We start from the raw sequence: 23,995 nt of genomic DNA, 5'->3' as shown, positions 1-23,995 counted from the left end.
AATCTACTATTCACGGTGGTGGTGGTGGGAATCGAGAGTCCAGTTCCAGGCAGAGCACATGTGCTGCCACAGGAAGAGAAGCAAAGAAGTATGAAAACCTTTAATTGCTTCCAAACAAATGGTGTGTGCAAACAAGCAGGATCTGCTTAGTCAAAGAAATGTGCGATTTTTTTCCCACGTGAACTAGAAAAATTGAAGTTATTTGTATAAATCAGTCTGCCTCTAATGGAAAATATTCTAAGGGTGTGGGGGGGAAACATACCTTAATGTAGTATGAATATTGATTGCTGGAAGTTCCAGTGTCCCTTTATACATTCCCAATTCACATGGCCTTTGAAGAGAAGGATATCGAAATTGTGAGGCGGCAAATGAGGGAAGTTTCAATATATGGTTTCCTGGGAAATGATTATTTGATTGTCCTTGAACTGTATCAGTAATAAGGTAAAGGTTCCCCTTGCACATATGTGCTAGTCGTTTCCGGCTCCAGGGGGCCGTGCTCATCTCCGTTTCAAATCCGAAGAGCCAGCGCTGTCCGAAGCTGTCTCCATGGTCAGGTGGCCGGCATGACTAAATACCAAAGGTGCACAGAACACTTACCTTCCCACCAAAGTGGTCCCTATTTTTCTACTTGCATTTTTTACATGCTTTCGAACTGCTAGGTTGGCAGAAGTTGGGACAAGTAACAGGAGCTCACCCTGTTACCCAGCACTAGGGATTCGAACCGCTGAACTGCTGAGCTTTCAATCAACAAGCTCAGCGTCTTAGCCACTGAGCCACGGCATCCCTTGCATCAGTAATACAAGTAAATAAAAGGCAGCCATAGATATTCTGAAGTTGGGCTAGTGATTCCCACCCATTTGTTAAATCATCCTCATTAAAATCTATTAGCTACACTCAATCCAATGCAGCCCTGCCCATTTGGAAGGACATAACTTTAGATCATATTTCAATTGTATTAAATGATTTAATAGATCCCATACACATAACTAGAGGGGAAATAGGTATCATAGCTTGGCCAAACCACAGAGAAGATGATGCCCTAATGTCTCAGTTAACCAATGTCCTGTTCTGTAATTCTTTTAATTGGCATCTTTCATCTTTGTCCCATGGTACTAGCTTTGCATGGGGAAATGCCATTCTTTTCTAGCAATTATTTGAAGCCTATTAGTCAGAAAATCACATATAAGAAACAGCAGGGGTGAAACGTTTGGAAGAGAGGACTTACAGCCTGGATCTACAATAAAGCACATGTAGGAACTAAGAGGCCCAACAATACCTTCTGGTGCTCTTTGTGTTTTCTGCCCAACTTGACTTGATTGGTGGTTAAGCTGTAGCCTATGTCATTATTTGGAAATACCCGTAGAACTCACCTTCTCAGGAAAAAGGATGAAGATGACATGGTAGAAAGCTTCATGGGAAGTGTGTGTCTGTAGGTCTCTGTGTACCAATATGTCTCCTGATAAATTGATGTTTTGTGATACAGTAATAGGCATTTTATGAGAATACCAATAACATGTTTTTAAAATTTCAAATGTTGATTAAACCAGAAACACTGAGAAGAAATCACAGTGTTGATGCTGAGATTAAGCACAGAGGGAAAGGCTATAAGAGAATTACATCTGTCATTCCACTATTCAGTCTGAATGATTGGTTAAGTTTCATGTGATATCACAATGTGTTTAGCTTCCCTCTAAGTTCACAAAGAGTGTTAGTTTTCTGTGATGTCATGATAGTGTCTAAAAACAGTGCTAGAAAAAATAACAAGGAGGCTACTTATCCATTCTATCATATATATGAAGCAGGTCTTTGACTGGGGTCTGTAGGAAATGACCAGGCTGAACCCAAGGAAGGGGTCAAACATGGCATCAGTCATGAATTCCTTGGTGCCCACAAGAGCCCAGCCCACCTTCAATTCCTTATTTACCACCAAATTGCTTTCGACCATTAGTAGCTCAGATTCTCATGCAGAGCTAAGCTTACAATAAATCTTTATACCCATTTGGAGTGTCTAGATCTCCTGATTTCCCTGTCGCTTGACAGGGTCCTGTTAATCAGAGAGACTACAGTAAAATACATTATTCATTATTGTTGACACTTATACCACTTCTCATACATTGCAAGGGTATGTTGGGATGGCCTTGGGAGACTGGCCCAGAGATTGCCTAGGGAATGGTCAAGTAAAGGATAATCTGCATCTGGCTAGTGGGTGGGCAGGAGGCTCAAAAGAGACCCTTTTTATTTATTTTTTTTGTGGGGAGGTGTTAAGGAAACAGGGAAATTGTACTTTCAGACCTGCAAGATTTTGATAGTATAACTTTATAGTAAAGTAAAACTAGTTGATCTGATACTACTAGTTTCCTACTTGGTATGGCTGAAATCACAATCTTTCTAGCCTAAAAGTACAACTCTTCCCCCATCTCCACATAGCTGTGGATTATGCTGTCTCTTTATCTGACCATCCACGATGCAGAGTTTCTGGAGTAGCCTCCAGAACATTCTCGCATTGTACACATAAATGAATTCAAATGTATTGACATATACCAGGATGGACATGGGAATTGGTTCTAAAGAAATGGTGTACATATCACTGATTTATGCATTGCATTTCATCGTTATGTGAAGTCGCTTTAAAAACTGGCAAGATAATTTCTATAACCAAAGGTAATTTCTATACTACAGTTGAATGGTAGAAAACTGGACAATCACTATACGACAGCAAAAGGTTAGCATTTCCTGTTGCTATCTCATGGCCATCCAGATCATTGATCAGATATATGATCACACTAATGCAACTCAAAGGGTACAACATTTATTCTTCATGGAAAAGCACAGTGTATAGACCAGCAGATCATGTTTAATAATATTTTTATTAGGATCATGAGAAATGGTCTATAATATACACAAAAAAAATTAAAGAGTGAGATGGAAGAAAGTTGTATTTCTATTTGCTCCCCCCACCCCCCACCCCAAAAAATAGGATGACGATACTGTGAAAATAGCAAATCAAAGTTTGGGAACACCATATGCCAAGACAACAGGGGGCGCAGGTTGGGGGTAGTGGAAATGGAAGATTATGCAAGAAAGTGAAAAGTGTTAGGGGGTGGAGGGAAAGAATTATTCTCAGAATTGGAGAATACAAAGGGCCTCATTTTCCTCATTTATCATGGAGTGATGGAAAAATCCTGTGGGTGCAAGCTGCCTTGTTTGCATTGTTCTGTTCCAATTCACAATGAAGCCAAAGCCGTAAGCACTCTTGGGGCCTATGTCATCCAAGAACAGCTACTGGATGATTCAGACACAATTGGCATTCGTTACTGGAGGCCCTCTGTTGTTAGAGAACTCAGAGCCACCACAATTTGGGGTTCAGATGTAAAACTGAACATTGAGAGCTTTGAAAAGTGGTTCGATTTGACACCCAAGTCACAACACTCAAGAAAATGGGATAAAGAAGGGACTTAAAAAGACAGCAGTGGGAGACCGTGTGAATAGTTGGACCTCGATGCCAGATTCTCATAAGAGAGCACCTGCCATGGTGTAAGCTTCTCTGTTAAACTATCATCTTTGGACTTTGAATCAACAGCTGTATGGCATCAAAAGAAAGGTGGAAACCCACAGGTGCATAATTCAGCACCACCAGTGGACTTCCCATAGGAGGTCTTCCCTGGGATCCTTCCCAATTAATGGCTGTAAAGAAAAGTGAGTTCAAACTATAGTAGGGATCAATGGAAAGATGAGTCCTTTTGTTGCTTATTCAAAAAGTACAGCATTATAGGGAACAGTCTCAACTTCTTCCTTTCCAACCAGTTTCCAATCAGGAAATTGTTATACTAACACTTCCCTCAACTGCTATCTTCTATACTCATCTTTACTGCAGCTAGCCTAGGCACTATCCCACACACCTCCACCTCGGGCAGGAGGTAGCCACATCTGCCAGTCATGGAGGATCTTACCAACATAGCTTCCTTTTTTTCAGATGTATTGTCCACCAGGTTTTCACATTTCTAATACAGAAGAAACAGAACTTGAATTTCTGCCTATGCAAATCATATTGGTCCAGAACTTAAGCCTTTAGTGAGGAGTATTGGTGTCCCTGTGCCAAGGAAACAGAGTTGGTATCACCACGCCCAGTATGGAACATCTAGTCTAGTTCACTAGTGCAATGGCACCTCTATGCCAAGGTGCTGCATTCAAGGTGGCCATCTCAGGAAAGGGACATTGAAGTGACTCTGAAGAAGCAGGGCAGATTGAAGAAGTCTTATAGTCAAATATAAGTAAAGAAGTTTGGGAGAACGTGAACATGGGAAAGGGAACTCTCTGGCCCACATGCCAAGCTCCATCCTTGTTTTATATTATATCATTTTCTGCAGTATACTATATGTGTTTTCACCTTGGGTATACCAGATGGTCCCCTGCTAGTTTTCACATGCTGGCAGTTGAAGCCTTCTCCAACATGGACCAACAAAATTCACCTTGCAACAAAACCAAGAGAGTGCTGGATGGGCCAAGAGGCAGATACATTTATCTTCTAAATCTTATTGTCACCTTCCTATATCTATTGCCTTATGAGAGCATCAAGTGTTGCATGTTGTACAGTCCCAAGGGAGGCAGTGAACCCAAAGCAGATATCATGGAATAAAAATGCCAAAAAATTGAGAATTTGTGGGTTGTTTTTTTAATCAAGTGGTATCTAATTGGATTGCATAAGCTGGAGTTTTAAAAGGCTTGTCTCATCAGGTATCTGCAGCTAGTGAAACCAAAGCATCTTGTCCACTGTTTGTGACTTTGCTATCAGCCCCAAAGCAACAGGTTCCTCACTTGTCCTGAGGTTATCGTGCAGGTGCAAAGCAAACTAGAAAGGAGATGTAACACCTCAAGGTGTCTGCAAGGCGTGGTCAGAAAGGACAAGATGGCAGCCACAATTGTGCTATTGAAGCTCCAGCATGTATCTAAAAGATGGATAGAGTGCACTCTTGTGAGGCACTCTCCTCCAGATATTGTTAGATCACAACTCTCCACTTGCATTTATTCTAAGATCATTGTGGATTTGTACATCACTCCCATACGCAAATCTTTCCTCTTTGGATCTTTTTTCAATTTGTGGGGAAGGTACACATTGCTCTTTATTAGCACATTTACCTCTTTTATTATTTTTGTTGTCTTTGAGTATATCTTGACTCCTAATTATTATAATGGACAAATCAAAGCAGTTTCCCTAAGGAGCATTTTTGGGAAAAGTGTCCATTTTGCTTTTCCTCATACACATTAGATTAGATTAACAGAGTTGGAAGGGATCTTGTAGGTCATCTAGTCCAACTCCCCACCCAAGCAGGAGACCCTACCCCATTTCTGACAAATGGCAGTCCGGTCTCTTCTTGAAAGCTTCCAGTTAGGAAGCTCCCACAACTTCAGAAGGCAAACTATTCCATTGGTTGTTCTGTCAGAAAATTTCTCCTTATTTCTAGGTTGAATCTCTCCTTGATCAGTTTCCATCCATTATTCCTTGTCTGGCCTTTGGATGCCTTGGAAAATAGCCTGACCCCCCTCCTCTCTGTGGCAGCTTCTCAAATATTGGAACATTGCTATCATGTCTCCCCTGGTCCTTCTCTTCACTAGACTAGCCATGCCCAGCTCCTGCAACCGTTTTTCATAAGTTTTAGTCTCCAGTCCCCTAATCATCCTGGTTGCTCTTCTCTTCACTTTTTCTAGAGTCTCAACATCTTTTTTATAGTGTGGTGACCAAAACTGGGTGCAGTATTTTAGGTGTCGTCTTACTCAGGCTTTACAGAGTGGTATTAGTACCTCACTTGATCTTGATTGTATCCTTCTGTTAATGCAGCTTAGAGAAAGAGTGTTTGGGTCAAAGTTACCAGGATGAGAACTCCGATTTCCTTCCTCCTTGTCTTCCATCTTAATCGTTGGACCAAATTGGCTCTCACTGCATCACATAGTCCAGTGGAAAATTTTAAGAGCATCTGTGGGACCCTTAATCAGGCAGCACCGGCTCAGTTTCTCAGCCTCCCACCATAAGGGGGATTTTCTTGTTGCAGGATATTGCTATAACCTGATTGCTATTGGGAGTGGGTGGGGGTAGGGTTAAATGTGAAAGCTGTCCCTGATTCGTGCAGTTTACTCTGATGTCACAATGGCTCAAGTGCAACAATGGGAGGGGAAAAAAAGTTTTTGACCTTGGTGCCTGTCCTAAAGGTACATCTGGAGTGAAGAAAGAATCAAAAAAGTCTTCAGCTTTGTTGTTTCCTGGCATAAACATTTCAAAGGAAATTAAGCAACAGGGCTGCATTTCGAGGCACTGCTTTAGATTCTTAAGGCTATTGAGGTCTCGAGAGGCTGACTTAATTCTCAGGTGAGTTAACCCAGAATGGAGTTATAGCTCTGCATAATTCAGAGGACATTGTCCATATGAAGTTGGCAGGGCCTTCAAATTGTGTGCAGTCCTTCATCCCTTTACTGTCAAGACTTTTCCAAGAATCCCCTGTTTATTTTCTGTGCCAGACTGCTGCTATTGGCAGAGGAGCAAAGATACTTTTTTAAAAAAAATGTGGCAGCCCATTTGATAAAGCATTTGCAAGGTTAGTAGTACACCAGTTTCATTTATTGAGATAGGTCTATTGCAGCAATGTCGAACTCACGTCATCACGGCGGCGTCACGTGACATATCAGGACTCCCCCCCCCCACTTCACTTAACCAGGTGTGGTCAGCGTGTGACGCATCCTGACAGCCCTGGTCTATTGTTTCAAATCTGGGCAAAACACTCTAAGGCAGTGATCCCCAACCTTTTGGCCGCGGCACGGTACCGGCATCAGCTGGCGCGGCCGTGCGCATCAGCTGGCGCCGCCATCTTTTTGATGAAAAGTGCTTCCGTGACCTCACCGGCCGTTTTCATCAAAGATGCGCACTTCTGAGCTTTTCCGGGTAGAAATGGCTTTCCCGGAAAGCTCACGAGCTGCCGCCATCTTTTGATGAAAGTGCTGGTGAGCTTTTACCGGAAAAGCTCACCGGAAGCACTTTTTCATGAAAAAGATGCGCGCGCGCGCCCGGTAGGAGTTGTTCAGCGGACCGGTGGTTGGGGACCCTGCTCTGAGCAGACATCTCCAAACTTGGCAACTTTAAGACTTGTGGACTTGTGGAATTCTGGGAGTTGAAGTCCACAAGTCTTAAAGTTGCCAAGTTTGGAGACCCCTGCTCTAAGGACAGTAGGTCCTTAGGCCATTCTTCTCCCTGTCTTAGGAAATCAGCAGGAGGAAACATGAATAGAATAGAAATAAGCATTCTGATCGCTTGCTAATGCCTGCAGGTGAAACTAGTTTGAAAGGCACAAAAGAAGCTGCTTGAAAAAGAATTAAGATTTCTTTCCTTCTCGATTCATGTTTAGCTGTATTAGTATGCAGGCATCTGAAACACAACTTCACAGCTTCTCCAGTCTTGTTCATTCCCAATGGAAGGTGGGAATTGTAGTACAATACAGGTGGAGCAAGCTGGAAAAATGTGCTCTCTCCTTTTTGGCCGTGTGTCCATCCCAATCCTTGTTTTTAACAGGTTCTTGCATGTGCTATAATTCTGTATGTAGATCACAAAATAATTCTATGTGTATAGCCTATAAATAAAGCCCAAACAACGAGGACTTGGTTGAAAGAATTTTAACAACTTAAAATAACATGCAGGTTACAATGTACTAGAAAAGTGTCCTTTTTCTGATCAAAGTCATCCCTTGATGATGATCAAACTTATTAATTCTTCATAGTAAGAAGCAATACAAAGCTGAATCAGACTGTTCATCAAACGTGGGAGAGCATCCTCTGTGATCGGAGGCCATCAGGGACTGAAACGGATCTGTTCTGGATCCCCCAGTTTGATTATTGAACTTGAGGGGAGAGTAAACCAATAGGTGTGACTGAACTGCAACCCCCAGTTGCACCTGCTATTGAGGCTAATGGCAATGGATGCTGGGAATTGTAGTTCAGCACGCAGCTAGTGATGCAAAGATTGACCCTGTATTTGCAGAGTATGCTCCCTGCATTCATAAATGGCATGACTAAAGTAGAAGCATGGATTTATTCTCACCTGGGCTGTCCCACAAACAACCCTTAGAACTGAGCTTTGGGTGAAGCTGAAGATCTTTTTAATTCTTTACCTTGTTTTACATTTGTTGATTTAACCAAACAAAAAGTATTTAGTTCTTTCTGTGCTGCTATGTTCATCCTATTGCCATAAAGAGTAGCTATATCCAGGGGTGGGATTCAAACATTTTACTACCAGTTCTGTGGGCGTGGCTTGGTGGGTGTGGTTTGGTGGGCAGGGCAGGGGAAGGATACTGCAAAATTCCCATTCCTTCCCCACCCCACTGACCTGCTTTCCAGCTCCGTTCTCCTATGTAGGGCAACAAAAGAAGACCCAGCCAATCAGCTGGGACTTGGGAGGCAAAGAATAGATGGGGGCGGGGCGAGTCAGAGGTGGGATTTGCTGGTTCTCTGAAGTACTCAAAATTTCCGCTACCGGTTCTCCAGAACTGGTCAAAACTGGCTGAATATACCTCTGGCTATATCTTATACCATGCCTACTTAGGGCTTGTTCCTGTGGGACCTAAAATGGCCGTTTCAGTTGTTGTGGGATTGCTAGGACTTGCAAACTGAGTTTAGGCTGAGAAAGCTGGAGCCAAAACTTAACACAAACCAGGTTTCTGTCAGGATGCTTGCAGGCAAAGCTCTTCTTCTCTTATGCAATCATTCCATCTTATACAAGAATTTGAAAGCAGTTGGCATGGGATCCAGACATGGTCTTCTTCACGCAGCCTTCCCTTCCCATTACTCCCTACCGCCACCGGTCCCTGCCCACTTCTTACACAAGCCAAAAGGCACCAGATGGTAATTTGCAGCACTAGAAGCCATTCTCAGCTGGAATAATACGGTGCCAAAAGAGCCATTTCTGAAAAAGTTCTTACTCTTGTGGAAAAAAAAGGCTCCCGTGGTTGTTGTTTTTTGCCCCTACTTCATTCACAGCAGACCTTCGGATCCTTCGTTGTGCTCTGCCCTTCTGGTGGTGAAGGGGCAAGGGGGGGGGTCCTTTTATTTCCCATTATGTCATTCTCTGCTGTTCTGCGGCTTCCTGGTATTAGAAAAAGCTCATGGGAGAAGCGCTCCCCTGATGCCTCCCCATGGGATGGAATCAAAGCATGGGAAGCCAAGGAGATCGCACATCACTGGGAGAGGATGCCATTATGGAAGACTGAACACTTGCAGATGTCCCTTGGATATCTCCCTACAACTCTGGGTAGCCGCCCCCTCTCTATATCCTTCACCCTTGCTCTTCTTTGCCATCACATTGAATGGGAACGATAAAGTGCAGAAGACTTTTTCAGCACAATACTGGGTAGTCCTCAACCTACAACCACAACTAAGCTCCAAATTTAAGTTGTTAAGAGAGGCATGGGTTAAGTGAGTTTTGCCCCCATTTTAAGATTATTTTTTTTCTTGCCACGGTTGTTTAATGAACCACTGCCGTTGATCAGTCAGTAACCCGGCTGTTAAGTGAATCTGGCTTCCCCATTGACTTAGCTTGTCAGGAGGTCTCCAAAGGGGATCACATGACCCTGAGACACTGCAACCGTCATAAATATGAACCAGTTGCCAAAGGGATGCTGATCATGGGGATGCTGCAAAGGTCATAACGATGAAAAACGGTCATAAGTCACACTTTTCAGTGCCGTTGTAACTTTGAACGGTTACTAAACCATTAGTAAGTTGAGGACTAGTTGCACTAGTACCAAAGCACCCTGTCCTGAGAACTTTATCTAGGACCAAGATTTAATCTGAAGCCATGAAATGACACCATAGAAAGCCTGCTTCTGAGTATACGCAAATATTTCTTTTGTTGCTGGAAGGAAAGGAGGAAGGGAGGGAGAGAGGGGGAGGGAGAGAGGGGGAGAGAGAGGAGGGAGAGAGAGAGAGAGAGGAGGGATGGGAGAGAGAGAGGGAGAGAGAGAGAGGAGGGAGAGAGAGGGAGGGAGGGAGCGAGGGAGAGAGAGGGGAGAGAGGGGAGAGAGAGGAGGGAGAGAGGGGAGAGAGAGGGGGAGAGGAGGGAGAGAGAGGGAGAGAGAGGGGAGAGAGAGGGGGGAGAGAGAGGAGGGAAAGAGAGAGAGGGAGAGAGAGGAGGGAGAGAGAGGGGAGAGAGAGAGGGGAGGGAGCGAGGGAGAGAGAGGGGAGAGAGGGGAGAGAGAGGAGGGAAAGAGAGGAGGGAGAGAGAGAGGGAGGAGAGGGGGAGAGAGAGGGAGGGAGCGAGGAGAGAGAGGGGAGAGAGGGGAGAGAGAGGAGGGAAAGAGAGGGAGGGAGAGAGAGGAGGGAGAGAGAGGGGAGAGAGAGGGAGGGAGCGAGGGAGAGAGAGGGGAGAGAGGGGGAGAGAGAGGAGGGAAAGAGAGGAGGGAGAGAGAGGAGGGAGGGAGAGGGGGGAGAGAGGGGAGGGAGCGAGGAGAGAGAGGGGAGAGAGAGAGGAGGGAGAGAGGAGGGAGAGAGAGGGGAGAGAGAGGAGGGAGAGAGAGAGGAGGGAGAGAGAGGGGAGAGAGAGGAGGGAGAGAGAGGAGGGAGAGGGAGAGGGAGGGGAAAAGAGAGACACACACAAGGTTTTAAAGCAGTTCTCTGATCAGAAATTAAGCCTTGGCTGAAGTTAGAAGGAAAGTTGCACAAAAGCATTTATGTCCTTCGGGGTTCAGAGTATTACTGTGGTTTCGGCAAAGCCGCTGTCTCTGTACAGTCCGATAAGAAAAGAAAGAGAGCCGTCGAGGGGAGCAGGTCTATCTCTGAGGAAATGGGAGGTTACTGCCAAATATACAAGAATTGTGAGTGTCAGGCAGGAGGGTCTAATAAAAAGAAAAGGAATTCTTAACCTGCAACTTCAAAAATAAATTAGCTCTTCAAAGAGTTCTGCGTAGACCTGTTGAGATCAGCTTGTTATGAGCCAAGCTTCAGGCCGCTGCCTCATCTGGTGCCCAGCTCATTCCAAGGCAAATACGGAAAACCTGCCCTCTCAATCCTGGATTGGCCTTAAGTCTTTCCTTCCCCAGTCTCCCCACCCCACCCCAAGATGGCAGGGCTGATCGTATCTTGAGTGCGATGAAGCAGCATGAATGGTCCAGGCCCTGACTTTCTGAATAAATGTGTCTCGCTGCTCTTGGGAAAGGCAAAAAGCGTGGGGGTCGCCAGCTTTCTTCCTGAGGATGCCTAGGGAAAAGAGAGAGAGAGAGAGAGACATCAGTAACAAACTTGAATCTTTAGGTTGGTTTTCTTAGTGAGTGTGAAAATAATCTGATGTACAAGTAGGGATTCCAAAGGGTTGTTCTGTCCTAGGCTTCCCCAAAAAGCACTAAGCAAACTCTGTGTCCCAACAAAACCTCTTTTATTAAATGAATGTGAATTTATTGCATTCACATTCAGCCAACGGTCTGGCAAACAGTCTTGCAAAGGTATAATTATTAGCTCAGACCTTATCTCTCTTGGAAAGCTGCCTGGTAAATATTTCCACACGCAGTGCTGACAAGGAAGGGCTGGGCACAGAGTGTCTAGGTTACACAGACAAATCTTCACGAGGCTGGAACGAACAAATGAATGGTTTCCTGCAAAAGCCCCCTCCCCTTTTGCTCCTCTTTTAATCCTGAGGGGAGGGGCCATTCATCATCCACCTGTGGCCTTACTCCCACGTTGACCCTGATTTCTTAATTGTTCCTTCCTTTTGGCAGCTCTGCGCATGCACAGGCTGGGAACCGGTTCCCGAAGCTCCCCCACCTCACTGCTGTCCAAGCCCGAAGGCAGCTGATGTCTGCCAGCCTGCCCTGGCCCCATCTCTGCCTCTGATGCAGAGCCCTCTTCTGAGCCTTCCTCAGCCTCCAGGACTGGCCCAGGTTCCTCCCCAACCTCCTCGCTGTCTGACTCTGCTGCTAGCTCCGTCAGCTGCCAGTGGACCACAACAAGGGTATGGTAAAAACAGTCAAGATAGCAGCCACAATAGTACAATCGAAACTCAGCTTGTCCTTAATGTGCACTGGATATTTTAAAAAAGGTTGAGCCTCATGTCATTGTGGCCACTCTCTTAACTGTTTTGGCCACACCCTGTAGCTACCCCAGGTTATAGGACGTGGTGACAGCAAGAAAGAACCTTCCTGATTCAGTCCTCTCTCCTCCTAAGTTGAGCAGAACAGATGTGGCTCTTTGGCATAAGGCCAGGTCCATGTGCAAAACATGTGAGGGTTTTTTTTTTGTGTGCAGGGGAGATAGTTGGTGTGAGGTGTTAGGAAAAATATAATCATAGAAACAGCCTGCATGCAGAAAACTAGCATGCAAAGAAGAAATAATTCTCTCCTGGCAAATGTAATTCTTTCAATGCAGGAAATTTTGATTTTGTTCAAAAAAATGCACGCTTATTCATTCTCATAAATTAATCTGTCATACACTCCTGTGAACAACTTTTGTGTAGAGAGCTGGGCTAAAAAGGCAACAAATAACCATTTTCTCGCCTGCAATTTCTACTGGAACAATATTACCAAACCATTATTGGATTAGAGAACTTCAGAGAGCAAAACCTGAACCCTTTGGAGAAAAGAGGAATGTGGATTTCCTAAGAATTCCACAACGAGAGACAGTGTACTACATTGCTTAAGGCAGAGGTCTCCAAACTTGGCAACTTTAAGACCTGTGGACGTCAACTCCCATAATTCTCCAGCCAGTTATGCCAAGTTTGGGTTAACCCGCCTTAAGGTTTATGAAGGTGCCACAATTGCACATTGTGTGTCACTAAGGTGCATAAAAGATCTGTATTTTTGTTGAAAATACCTCAGGTTCCACCTTCTGTTTACCAGTCCGTCAACATATTTAATACCTCACCTTCCCTCTTGCCACTCGATCTCATTGTGGGCCATTTATCCTTTTTCCCCCAAGGAAATTAAACATATAAAAAAAATTTTTTTTTTCCAAATGAGAGAGGGGATCTTTTTGAACTGCACTTCCTTTTTGATTTAAATGAAAGCAGCTGAAATGGGTGTGCTTCTCAGAGATCACAGACCAGATGTTAGATATATAATGATTTGATCACTTAGGCATGTACAGTATATGTAACTCTAGCCTACTTTTAACATTTAAATTCTCTTAACAAGTGCAAAGTACCCACAATCCAATCCTACTCCCCATACCCTGTCTGGCTTACATGTCGCTCTAATACATTATATAAAGCTATCAAAGTACCATTAATGAGATCATTAGTCAAAAGGTTTAGACAATGAAACAAAGCCCACAATTCACCCTTTCTTCTTAGAGGGTCAACCTCTTAATGATTTTGGATGCATCAGATCAAAGATTAAAATTCAGCTTCATCTAGATGAGAAAGAAGCAACCTGGGACCCATCAGGTATCTTGCATTCCAACTGTATGATTATAGTATGTTGTTAGAAGCTGATGCACTGGAAGACCAAAACACCTGAAAGTTGCAAGTAAGGATAAACTGTTCTAATAGACTTTAAACAGTGGCCAAGCTAAGCCTGTGTTGCTAGAAAAACCCCACCCTTTTTCCTTCCTTCCTTCCTTCCTTCCTTCCTTCCTTCCTTCCTTCCTTCCTTCCTTCCTTCCTTCCTTCCTTCCTTCCTTCCTTCCTTCCTTTTCTTCCTTCCTTTTCTTTCATTTCTTTCTTTTTTCCCTATCCTTAGCAAATTTGAATTGTTACTCCCTATGATTGTCAGAATATCTGGTACTTTTTAGGGTTTTTTTTTCCATTTTGGTAGCTGATTCTTTTTCTGTCCCCCCCCCCAATATTGTACTTAGATATATTCCAGGAAATTGGAATATATTCCACCTCATGTAAAAGATGTCAACAAGATAATGAACTGCTAACATGCCACCCTTTGGTTCCTTCTAAAGGCAAATAAGAGATTTTCCTAAAGGCCACTACAAGAAAGAAAAGGTTAATTCCCCTACCCTCTTTCAAGACTGAAAGCTAGGACAGATCCTTCTGATTATAATACAGGACTTTGGGGTGGGGGGGGGGGGAGAATAATTTGTTTTATTCTACTTTGGCCCTTGGGGTCCAGCTACGCATGATAACTCTGACCAGATCTCCCAGAATGTTATGCTTGACTTCAGGACATCCATAGAATTACTAATTCTGATCAGGGAAGGGCTGCTGGGAGCGGCTGGGGTTAACCCTTTTCTGTTGTATCCAACCCAGGACCTCCACCCAGTTTCTATCTACCCTTGGTGTTTCCAGTCAGGGAAACAGCAAGGTAGGAAAAGGGTTAACCCTCTCCTTCTCACCCACCCCTCCCTTGTTTCTCTGATCAAATTAACAGTGCCTCATAGCTGCTTTGAAGTCAAGGAAAAGACATCTGGAGAACCAGTCATGGATCTTCCATGTCGACAAGTTAACACGTGGACTTAAAAGTGGCTTCTGAGCTAGTCTCCTGCTGTGGGAGTTATGGGCAAGAGAAAGCAGTGTTGACCACTTCGGATAAAATGCAAATGGCCATCCTGAAAAGATTTTTCCCATTTTTTTCTGCATTTAGGGGATGTTTGAGATCAACTACCAACTATGCATTGTGCCTGAAATGCCTTCCTAGGCCCACTAGGTTTGTTCAGCACTATATGTGTTTGACAATAGTCTTCTTTCTTAGCTTTCACCTGATTCTGTTTCAGAAGCATCTGAAATAGGAAACAGGAATGTTATGGAAAACTACAAAGATCCAACAGAGGAGCTGGCCCCTGGTCTGATGAAAGCTGGGAAGTATGGAAATCGTTGAATAGACTGCACACGGGTACAGCAAGATCCGGAGACAAACAGGGGTCTGTTTTTTTGCTGTTGTGGTGACATGCAGATAACAACACACATGTATACTTCCCCTTTGTGTTCTGATCACTTGAGGACCCAATGACGCAATTATTGTTGTTAGTTTCTGGGCAAGATCTGTTTAATTTGTACATATTTTAATCTTGTACTTTATATTTTAAATTTTATGTCCTATAGTATACCTTATTTTAATTGTGATAGTTCTGAGACAAATAGACAAAAGAACTGATTCTGTTCTGTGACTTAGATGGGAGAACCTTTCCAGTTTCACCAGTACAGGATTTGTTGACCATTCTTTGTCTTGGTGAACTTGACAAGGTTGAGGGGAAAGAAGAAAAAAAAACCTCAAATATTTCAGTCAGGTTGATTTTCTTCCTTAGTCTCCTCCGAACTCGGCTACCTCATCAAAGATGTGGGGGGAAAGCAAAGCAGGGGAAACATTCTCCCACCTTTCTTGGCCTAGAAAGCAGAAGCGAAAAAGATGAAAGTGATGGTGGGGCAAATTAGAAAGACATGTTGAGATTCCATCCAGATTTGTTTGGAGGACGGTGTATACCGTGGGTAGGAAGAATTTGCTGTGCTTCTAGTGTGATGATCTTTAAAATCAGGAGCACCACTTGTATGCGGATGGCAAACGTCCCTCATTATTTTTAAATAGAGGGATTTGTTCACTATAATTAGGGCATTTTAAAATAATACACAGAGCTTCGGCTTGTTTCATAATTGCAAGCAATACCCTCTCTTTCCCTCCAAGAACTGGTGCAAGGCCACACATACTGTAATTTTTTGTTATTATAATTTTTTCTAAAGGGACATTTCACGTGATGTGCCAGAAACCACTTTTTAAATTCCCCTTCTTTTGATACAATTATTCAAATGTAGCTTTGCCAAGAGAAACCCAAGACGGTTGATGGGGCACACATAAGTTGGTGCATGAATCTGTGCTATGCAACTCATCGCCTGGATCACCGTCTTAGCTAATATTTTTTCCCCTTAATAGTTATCTGCCAAAATGCACCTTTATACTACTGAAGGTGCATAATATACATTTTCATTGATTGTCTGTGAATTCTTCCGTATGGCTGTTTCTTACCTTTGGCCCTCAGGGCCTAAGTCTCCCCTCTCAATTTTCCTCTCTACCAGCAGGTTGGCATTGATTGTTAGGTGCAGGGGTTTTAAGAAATAAAGCCTTTTGTAAGGCTTCCCAGTGGTCTAGAATTTCAGATAATTAAAAATATGTTTTGCCTACTTCATAGAGAAAACTGAAGAAATCTTATCTATTGCATATGCTGTTGGCCCTGCTTCATCATTCATTTGATGAAAAAATAAATAAAATTCAAACAAATGCATTGGGCCCACTCAGGGGTGGGATTCAATTTTTTTAACAACCGGTTCTATGGTCGTGGCTAAGTTGGTGGGCGTGGCTTGGTGGTCATGAGACTGGGTGGACGTGGCTTGTTGGTCATGTTATTGGCTGGGCGTGGCCAACTCAATATCACTCACATCAAGGCACGCATCTCTTTGCCTGGCCTCTCATGTCTGTGGGGCTGCTGCAACAGTCGTAAGTGTGAAAAATGGTCATAAGTCGCCATGACATTGTAACTTTGAATAGTCACTCCACACAAGCAAAGTTCCAGCAAAGGAGGGGAAAAAAACTCCAGAGAAGCTCCTGAGACAGGAAGTCTAGTCCTGCCAAGAATGCAATAAGGGTTAATGGAGAGGCAGTTTCTGTAAGCAACACCAGAATGTTTCCTTCCTGCCTTCCTTACAGGATTAGGCCAGAAATTTCTTCTAACAACCGGTTCTCCGAACTGCTTAGAATGTTAACAACCGGTTCTAGCGAATAGGTGCAAACTGGTAGAATCCCACCCCTGGGCCCACTCAACCCTTATTTGCATTTCTGTAACAAGAGTGTTCCTCCTGCATTCCTTCCAAGTGTTCCTTTTTTAAAAAAAAAATGCAGTGTCCTTCTGTATTTTATTGGTTGAAATATCTGCAACTTGTTCCAGCATTTTTCAGTGTATGCAATTTTATAAGTGTGTATTAAACAAAATTCTCTGAAAAGTCTTAAAGGACTGCTTAATGAAATTTGGATAAATATGTATTTCAAAAGCCGGCTGTGTTTTGATTTCCGTCCTGAAGTGACAAAAGTAAGTTCATTTTGAAATGTTTGTGACTTTTATGCAAACAATATTCCCGGCTAGTGTCTTAAACAAAGTCATCCAAGGCAAATCTCCTCCTCCACCTCCTTTGCTCTGTTTTGGAGTGAGAAGCTGCCTTTAAATGGAAATGCCTTGTTCATGGGAATGACGGGCACAGATTGAGATTCCCCGCATTCACAAACTTTTGGTGACTGTGTCATCAGAAGGATCATCTCAGGGCACAAATTTGTGTATGAACTCAGCCTTGTTCATCTCCAGTAAAAAAATGTGTTTGTTTGCACTGTAATTGTAAAGAGGAGAGGTTCTGCTCTCTTGTTGCTGGCATGAAAATCTGCCCTGAATTTTGTAATCTATTAAAATGTTGGCACATTAGAGGTTTTGTGAAATTCTTTGCATGGTCTGCTGGACATTTTCTAGCATAAAGAAATGGTGAAAGTACACCTCAAAGAAGGCATGGTCAAAACTTTGCCTTGGGGAGAGAAGAAGGAAAGGAGAACATAATTACTTGCTTTTCTGCATACAGCCTTCCTAATTTCCTTTTATTCTTCTATTATCCTCAAGTCAGCCTTGACTCCTGGCAATTGCACGATCAAATCTAGGCAGTTTTCTAGGTAGCATTTTCAGAAATAGTTTCCCATTGCCATCTCCTTACGGTCAAGAGAGAGTGACTCGCCCACTCAGTTGATTTCTCCGTCTAAGACAGGAGTAAAACTCAGGTTCCCTTGCTCCTAGTTCAATATTTTAAGCCCTGGACCAAACTGACTCTCTTCTGTTCTGGCATTTACAGCTTAATTTCCTTGGAAGATGGAGCACTTCCATTTCACTCCCCTAAAACTTGGCTGAAGTTTATTTTTGATTAGCTCCTGCCCTGCTTGTAAACACTTACGCCAACTGGGTTTTTAAAGACATGTTTATCAATGAGACCTAAAATGTGAAACCTCAAAATTCCAGAACTTGCACATGAATAGAACAGCAATAAACTAAGATAAGCTAGGCCAGTCATAATATAACATAACTTCCTTCCTTCCTTCCTTCCTTCCTTCCTTCCTTCCTTCCTTCCTTCCTTCCTTCCTTCCTTCCTTCCTTCCTTCCTTCCTTCCCAGATTCCTGAAGGCTTTTTCAAAGAATACAAAAAAAAACTTCTAGTAAGTTGAGTGAATGTACAGTACCACAAGGTAGGAACATGTCTCCCAGTAATTCTTTTTTTGCCTCCTCCCCAGACACACTCCCTTTCTCCCTCTCCCCCCTCCCTCCCTCTCAATTTTCTGATTATTCTTCATTTCATTTCTCCCCCAACAGTGGAGCAATCAATCAGTTGGCTGCAGTCCAGGATATGAACTGGAATGGATCTGTCTGCACTTTCTCAACCAACTTACGGGAAATTGGTTCTGAAGAGGTTTCAGCAGTGAGGGCTTAGGAACAAATAGCTGAGATACCCCAACAATTGCTAATTTTAGGGGCAGTCTTATACAGAAATTATGTCTAGTAATGAGAACCACATATGCCCAGAATTTATAGCTCTTTTTGGTGGGACAGGGGCGGCCATTGACTTTGAGGTGAAAACTGGACAAGCTCAATACAAAATTTCAATTTCATTCCATTTGAATTAAATTGATTCAAAGTCATTAACATAGATGCTCTCCATATACTTAATAATCTCTATTTTCTGTCCCTAAAAACATTGAAAATCTTCTGTGGACAGTCCTGAATTTGTACTTCTAAAGTACATCTTTGGGGTTTTCTTGTCAATTTCTCACTTAATATCTCCCAATGCCAAAATACCAATTGGCTTTTAGAATTCTTGCTTGAATTCATGCTAGACAGTATACATGGCAATGAGCTGATCACAGTCCCTGCATTAGATATTTCAAAAGACTGACATCAAATTTAATTCCCTTTAACCTAGAAAGAATAGTGTTCCTTACCTTACCTGGGCCTCAAATACTAATGCTTAATTCAGTAACTCCGACTCCTGATCTCTATTTTGCCACCCTGTAAAACAGGCAACCTGGTGTCTTCCAGATGTTTTAGATTAAAGTCCCACATTCTTTTGCCATTGGCCACGCTAGCTGGAGTTTGTGGAAGTTGAAGTTCAAAACATCTGGAGGGCATCACATAGCTTGCTCTTGCTATGCAGAGTAAATGCAAATCTTGCTGGATTACAATGTCTAGGAGCCCAAGCCAATACAGTAAAAACTGAATGAACGAATGAATAAATAAATGAGAGGGATGGTGGGAGTTGTAGTTCTCTGAAGTCTACTAGATTGCAGGTTGGTTCTTCGCTGTTCAGATTAAAGAGAATTGCCAATAGCTTTTTCAAAGAGTTGAAGGTAGGTGTATTTAAACAAGAGTCAATCTACAAACCCAATCCATCCTGTTACAATTTGATACAGCATGTTAAAATGTCACTTTTCAACTAATTGGTCATCTAAATAGGGTGGGCCCGGGCGCGGGGGGGGGGGGGGGGGGGGGGGGGGGGCGGGGGCGGGGGGGGGGGGGCGGCGGGGCCGGGGGGGGCTGCGGGGGGGGGGGGGGGGGGGGGGTGTGGGGGGGGGTTTTGGGGGGGGGTGGGGTGGGGGGTGGGGGGGTTGGGGGGGGGGGGGTTTTTTTGGGGGGGGGTTTCGGGGCTTCCCCTTTTTTTTTTTTTTTTTTTTTTGCTTTTTTTTTTTCTCCGAAAAATTTCCCGGGTTTTTTTTAAAGGGGGGGGCCCCACCCCCACGGGCGGCTGAGGGGTTTTTTTGGGGGGGGGTGGGGTTGGGGGGGGGGGGGGGGGGCCCCTTTTAATATATATGTAGATAAATAGAAACATATTATCAACTTTTTATTATGGGAATTTTTTAAAATCTAAACATGGTTCTTGAATTCACCTTTTTTAATGGTTGAGAAAGGGGACTGTTTCCCAGGAGTTTCACCCATAGTAATGCTAACTTCTGTTGAACGGATGTAAAGCACAAGTTCCCTTCAATCATCATGTTTGAACTGATGATACCAACTACATTCCTGGCATTATAAGGGTCAGCTTTTCCCAATCTCTATTAGGAATTGTAGTCTGATACATCTCGAGAGTACCGGATTGGGGAAAAGTTATTATGAAACATTCACATTGTCCCGTGTTTAATGGAAGGAATTCATGTTCCAATATTACGGTTCTGATCCAGGACAGACCTATGCATGAAAACCTGGTTTCTCCTATAACTTCTGCTTGCTGAAAAAAAAATTAGTTGTTTTAGCTTAATCTAGTGGTAGATTTCTGGGTAAACAGCAATAAATCATCTCCTAATTACTTAGTAAAAGCAACAACAAAATAAGCCCAACTGACTCCTAAAGGAAAGAGTTAAAATGAAGAGGGCTTTGGAAAACTCGGAGCAAAATTTAGCAGGGTTCTCATGAGGAACATTCAGGTCAGAAATATTCAGTGCTAAGCATTTGTCTTCTGCATCAGGTTCCAACTGCTACAACTCAAGGTCCTAGTGAGTAGATCTCACAATCCTGAAGTAGGTCCATCACCTACTGTTGAATTAAAGGTACTTTTTTCTATCTTTATTCTTGCAAGGGAATAAAATGTATCAGCATGAAAAGGGCTATTTGCTGTTCATTACTCTGACCTACCTTGTTTTTGCCCTTAGTCACTGAAGTCAGCTAATTTCCCTCTGCTACAGAAAGTGACAAAGCCCAACAGATATTACACAGGCTGCTGAGACTGCTTTTAGATTCTGTTGGAATAAGGGAGAAAACACTGGTTTAATATGGGAGGCCTTGAGCCCCTGTCATGGGCTGATGCCATGGTAACAAAGCAAAAAAAAAAAGGGGGGGGATATTGCAAAGTCTATGGAGATTCTCAGTCATCCAGGTCATGGATGTCCCAAAGATGCTTTTTTCAAAAGGCAACTGGACTTTCTGGTTTTTCTTTGAAGATGTTTCGCTTCTCATCCAAGAAGCTCCTTCAGCTCTGAGCCGAAACTTATCTTGGATAAGAAGCAAAACATCTTCAAAAAAAACAACAACCCAGAAAGTCCAGTTGCCTCTTGAAAAAGCACCTTTGGGACATATTGCCAAGTCATGTCCATGCTGTGACTGGGTGCAAGTGAGGAGAAGCCATTAGACAAACAGGCATCACAAAAAAAGAAAAGGAATATGCTTCAATAGAGCCTAGCTAAAAGAAAGAGCATCCCATTAGGATGTATTCTCAAAATTGCAATCACTGAGTAAGTCCAATTTTATGAAGAGCCAGTTTGGTTTGATTAAGGCACCAGCCTACAAACCAAAACACCGTGAGTTCTAGTCCCACCTTGGGCACAAAACCAGCTAGGTCAGTCACTTTCTCTTGGCCTTATAAAGTGGCAATGAAGAACCACTTCTGAAAGTTGTACCAAGACAACTACAGATATTTACCCAGGCAGTCACCAAAAATCAAGACAAACTTGAAGGCACCCCCCCCCTCCACAAAAAAAGAATGCATGTTACCAAATAAAAGAAATAAAATGTCTGGAAGAAAAGGCAAGTTACGAGAGTGTTATATGACAGGACCCAGAAGGAGAGCCCACCCTTTGCAACATTATCCGATTGGAGGTTAGATCGGCACCAATCCTGCTTGCCTATCCAAAGGTTCTAATGCATAGTCTAAAAACATAGTTCGGTCAACTTGCTTAGGAATCCAGTTATGGTTTAGGACCTATCAGATAGTTATTTTTGATGGATCCATGACTTGGACTTGCCTGCTTTTTATGTTTCTCAATTTTAATTTTGGTTCTCTCATTGGGTTTTTAATTTGGTTTTAAAGGGAGCAACTGATATCTGTATTTTGTTTATTGGTTATTGGTTTTTTGATTGTTTTTAATTTTGCGAACTGCCCAGAGGCACAAATATGAGATGGTTAGTTATGCAAATTGAATGAATGGATAAATAAAAATAACTAGTATAGCTTAAAGTACCTGTCGCAAAACAATTCCATCTATAGAAAAATGAAGTTAATGAGTATATACGTTATCAAGGATTTTGCTGCGTTATTCTGAATTACCTCTCACTCCACCACTCTACTTCCTTTTCTTTGGCAGCACATCTCAAAGTGGTTCACCACATAACTTTTTACATTTACATGATGGTAAAATAAACTTTAGAGTTGCCCGACTTCAATTTTGGAAAAAATAATTGGAAGCCTTGTGGTGCACGAGCATAACTTTAACTAGAGCGAGAATAAATCGAGAGGTTTTTTCAATTTTTCTTTTTTTGAAAAAAATAATCCATTGCCCTCCAAATATTCATGATCCATAACCCAAAATTGATCCAAAAGTGGAGAATGCTGAATGTTGTAGTTCATGAACATCTGGAGATCAAAGATTCCCTATCTCTGTCTTAAAGATTGTAAAACCTAGCTCTGACCTTGAGAAGAAGATGGGAAAGGTAAAATTATTACCGAGTCTGGGAAAGTAAAAAGCATGCAAAAAAGACAGCTTTGCCTTGACTTTGCTACATTTAAAATGAGCAGATAAGGTTTCAGAGACATTTTCAAAATTTATTATCTATCTATCTATCTATCTATCTATCTATCTATCTATCTATCTATCTATCTATCTATTATATTTCCTATTTCTAAACCACCCATCTCCCTTAGAGGGTTTTGTTAATAGTCCCTACAGCAGTAAAGCAGATTTCCTGGAACCCTTCTATGTCTTTCTTTGACCTGGCCTATCTTGAAGGGTGTGTGTTCTGGGCATTGTAATTCTAACATGTTAATTGAGAAAGACTGAAGGCTAAAACTTAGCTAATTCAGATTAAGTGATCTTGAGTTTGCATTCTTGTTTAGGAACAGTCTTCCCAAGTTGGCAAAATTTATTAGTTGTGCTGCCTTGAGATGACGATGGGAGCAATAAGCCTAGGTTCATCTAGAAGACGTTAAGTCAGGAATGGCTGTTTGAGACTATCAGAAATGCATGTTGGGTCAGCTCAAAATTCCTCTAGTTTCTCATTTTGACAATAAATCCCAACAAACATGATTTTCCAGAGTGCTGAAATTTAAGAGTATTTTTTTTAAAAGCATAGATTTGGCATATGAAATGCATTTGTAGTCTTTGAGAGAATAAAAAAAATTCCAAAACATCCATAATTGAAGCACCTGGTTGCAGATCCATTGGTTCCAGTGTACTTCCAGTTCTCTCTTCCCATCACCATTTCCTTCACTATTTCCCTGAAGGAATTGTTGGGCAGGTAATTTGGACCTAGATGTTTTGGACTTTGCATCCCATAACCATTAAGCTGGATTATCCAGGGAATCATGGGAGTTGTTACTTCTCAAAAGGGGTTGGGGAGCATGAAGGTGTTTATCTGTGATCTCGGGATTTGAGGTATGCCCTCTCAGTTTGCCTATGAATTTAGTAGAGTTCCTAATAATTGAAGAACCAAAGAATGATGATGATGATGGTGACAACTACGAAGACAGAAAAAAAATATAAGTGCTAAATACAGTATATTGGCTAAAATTTATCCAAACCTAAAATCAGACTGTTGGAAATGCAAAAAGAAACCCAGTACATTCTTTCACATGTGGTGGACCTGCCCAAAAGCGAAAGAATTCTGGAATAAGATACAGATCTGGTTACAGGAAATAACAAATCTAAATATAGTATCTAAACCTGAAATGTTTTTATTAGGGATAACCAAAGGAGAATATACAAAAGAGAATGAATGTCTAATGATACACATCTTAACAGCGGCTAGGATAAAAGAATTCTATTCTATTCTATACTATATGCTCAAACTTGGAAATTAGATAGTACACCCACAGATGACATGAGTATAAAAAAAGTAATGGATTGTGCAGAAATGAACAAATTCACAATGGAATTGCAGGAGAGGGAAGATAAACAATTCTATATGGCTTGGGGAAAATGGTATGTCTGGTTAGAAAATAGAAAGAAAACATAATGCAAAAGTAGAAGTTTTAAAATGTAATTGTAAATAGTGTATATATATATATATGTATGTTTAGGAGAATAGTATAACT

At 42.3% G+C, this 23,995-nt stretch overlaps 1 protein-coding gene across 1 annotated transcript in view; it reads right to left on the bottom strand.

Moving 5' to 3' along the window:
• Positions 1-10,582: 10,582 nt before the first annotated feature.
• The window catches only part of TWIST2 (twist family bHLH transcription factor 2), a 28,393-nt gene continuing 14,980 nt past the window's right edge, over positions 10,583-23,995 (bottom strand). Inside the window, exon 2 of the mRNA XM_026673790.2 lies at positions 10,583-11,229. The gene's annotated coding sequence lies outside the window, so the exon portion shown is untranslated. The remainder of the gene's footprint in view (positions 11,230-23,995) is intronic.

The sequence above is a fragment of the Notechis scutatus genome, chromosome 2 (genome assembly GCF_049901735.1).
Source record: "Notechis scutatus isolate UNSWTSFEM ecotype Mainland chromosome 2, rNotScu1.2, whole genome shotgun sequence".
In the NCBI taxonomy this organism is placed as follows: domain Eukaryota; kingdom Metazoa; phylum Chordata; class Lepidosauria; order Squamata; family Elapidae; genus Notechis; species Notechis scutatus.
Note: the sequence above shows the minus strand (reverse complement) of the source record. Positions and strands in the feature narration are given on the sequence as shown.